Source organism: Mus caroli, chromosome 19, assembly GCF_900094665.2.
Source record: "Mus caroli chromosome 19, CAROLI_EIJ_v1.1, whole genome shotgun sequence".
NCBI lineage: Eukaryota > Metazoa > Chordata > Mammalia > Rodentia > Muridae > Mus > Mus caroli.
The window spans coordinates 40315795-40318602 of record NC_034588.1 but is presented as its reverse complement, the minus strand read 5'-3'; positions in this window follow the sequence as shown (position 1 = coordinate 40318602).

Here is a 2808-nt window from a genome sequence, read left to right as displayed (position 1 = left end):
AAAAACCAAAAAAAAAAAAAAAAAAAAAAAAAAGCAGCAGGTCACTCCGCCCTTGCTTCTGTGTGTGGGAACTTGTGCCATCAGCAGTGTTGCACGGAAGCTCCTTCTAACAGAACGTCCATGGTCTCCTGCTTCACTCGGGGAGCCTCTCAGTCCCCTGCTCTCACTGCCTCCGGAATAAAAGCCAAATTCATCACCAGGGCCCATATGGCCCAGCCCCTCTAACCCCAGCCTGCCTCCAGAAAGTGAGGTGGTAACTTCAGGCTGCAGCGTCTTCAAAGCTGGAAGTGTGCTTTCTGGGTTCACATTCATTACTTTAAAAAGGCTTGATGGGCAGTCCGTCTACACTGTCAGAAACGCCACACAGCAGTTGTTGAGACTGGACACACGCGATACAGTGTTAGACCAGTGGGAGGAGATAGAGTCCTGTGGGGTCTCTCCGTGCTCCACGAGTAGTCAGAGCTCCACAAACAACCTGGGGACCCCATCAGCCGCTCTCAGCATCCACATTCGCTTCACTCAGTCAGACAACCTTTCTTTAGAAATTGAGGCATTCAAGTCTCCCTATAATCTCCACCCCTGATGGCTCCTTCTGCCTGCTGGGGCAGCCCAGAAGAACACTAATCCCCCTCCTCTCTGACAGCCCTTCAAAAATATTGAGATAGCTGTCATGTCAGGCAGGGAGGGTCGGGGCACAGAGCCTGGAAGTCAGTGGAGCTTGGACTGGCAGCTAACCAGGTAGCAGGGAAAGACTTAACTGAAGAAATATATGTATGCTCCCAGACACAAGGAACTCTATCTAAGGGAATCTAGGTTATCGCCTAGACAGAGATCAACAGGAACAATGTCACAGGGTAATGGTTTGACACTCAGGTGGGAACTTGTGCCAGGTTGTCTTGTACTCTTGACTGAGTGTGTTTCGAATACAGGTCCCATTCTTGGGTGACTTTCTGCACCTAGACTTAGACCTACTTGACTGGGGAATAGTTGTGGTCAGACACCAAGATTTATGAGAGGAAATACTGGTGTTACCCGAAGGATAGGCCATTTCCCCTTGCAGCCAAGTACAGAGAGGATGAGGATGTAGCAGCAGACACTAGGCCTGTGCCGAGGTCAACGCTATGTGTCACTGTTGTGACCAGGCAAGGCCATGGTCTTCAACTATTCAAATACTAATCAAAGTCACTTAGAAAAGGATGCCACCCGAGCAGAAGTACATCAAAAAAAGAGGGAGCGTAGAGAGGTGTGTAGCATTCAACTGGAAATGGCACCCAGATGTGCTCAGGTTACACAGGAGTATTATTGGACAGCTTTCGAATTTCTGGGACAGCAAGTTTTCTTGCTGGGAGCTTGGGGGTGGATGGGAATAATATAGGTGGGTGTTTTGAGCTGAAAAGACTGACAGAGTCTGCGATATGGATTTAGGAGTCAACTGTATGGAAGTTATCACTAAGCCATAGTGTACACGAAGAAAGCAAGTGTTTAACTACTGTCTCTAATCCCTTTTAAAAAAAAATAGCCTAAAAGCTGGGCATGCTAGAGCACACTTGTAATTCCAGCACTCAGGAGATTGGGACAGGAAGATAATGAGTTCTAGGCCAGCTTGAGCTAATAGCTAGACTCTATCTCCAAAAACCAAAATAAAATAATAATGAGAGGGGCATGCATGCCCGTGGAACGATCAGAGGACAAAGTTTAGGAGTCAGTTGTCTCTCCTCCTGCTGTGTGGATTTCAAACTGGGTGGCTGGGTTGTGCTTCACCCACTGAGCCATCTCACTGACCCTAAGACAGATTTTTAAAAAAGAAAGTAGCTGACATGATTGAAGGGGCTAGCATATTCAAATTTTGCCAGGCAGCCCCATGGACAGGAAATTCATGAAGATGTCGGGGTCTTCAGGCTGACTGAAGCCTGCCTGGGTGCAGCCTGAAAACCTGTGAATCTGGGTTCTGTCTCTGGGCAGTCTCTGAGTTTTGATTTCTTTCTCTCTTCTCTCTCTCTCTCTCAAGATTTATTTATTTCATGTATGTGGATATACTGTCGCTGTCTTCAGACACACCAGAAGTAGGCATCAGATCCCATTACAGATGTTTGTGTGCCACCATGTGGTTGCTGGGAATTGAACTCGGGACCTCTGGAAGAGCAGTCAGTAGTACTCTTAAACCACTGAGCCATCTCTCCAGCCCAGGGTTTTGATTTCAAGACCTTCAAGTGAAAGTGATTGCACAGGGCTCTCTACATTATATGCAATGGACTTTATTTAAAGTTGATAGATGTTCATCACAGATGTGATGAATGCTTTCATTCCAAAATGCTTTCACGCCAGCATGTAGACAAATGTTTTATCAAGCAACCACCCAGTTGTCTCGCCAAGCAATCATAAAATTAACATGATTGTCTAGCTATCTGAACATACAATTAACCATCCCAGGTATCACGAGTGGCCTCCAGCATTCTTATTTTTCTAGTTCTTACTACATCAAACATCCTTGTGTCTGCCGCTCAGAGGACAGGCGCACCCTTTTCTGTTGGGTGAGTGTAACAGGCATGCTGGGCCATAGAAGCTGAGCGTTCAGCCTTCCAACACATTGTCTCTGTTTCCATTTGCTCTAGCTTTTGTTCCTGCTTTTCTGTACCCAGGTCTGAACCTAGAATATCACTCTATATCTAAGCTATATTCCCAGGCTTTAGTTTTGTGTGTGTGTGTGAGAGAGAGAGAGACAGAGACAGAGACAGAGACAGAGACAGAGACAGACAGAGACAGAGACAGAGAGGGAGAGGGAGAGAGTTTGAGTCAGAGAGAGTCAGA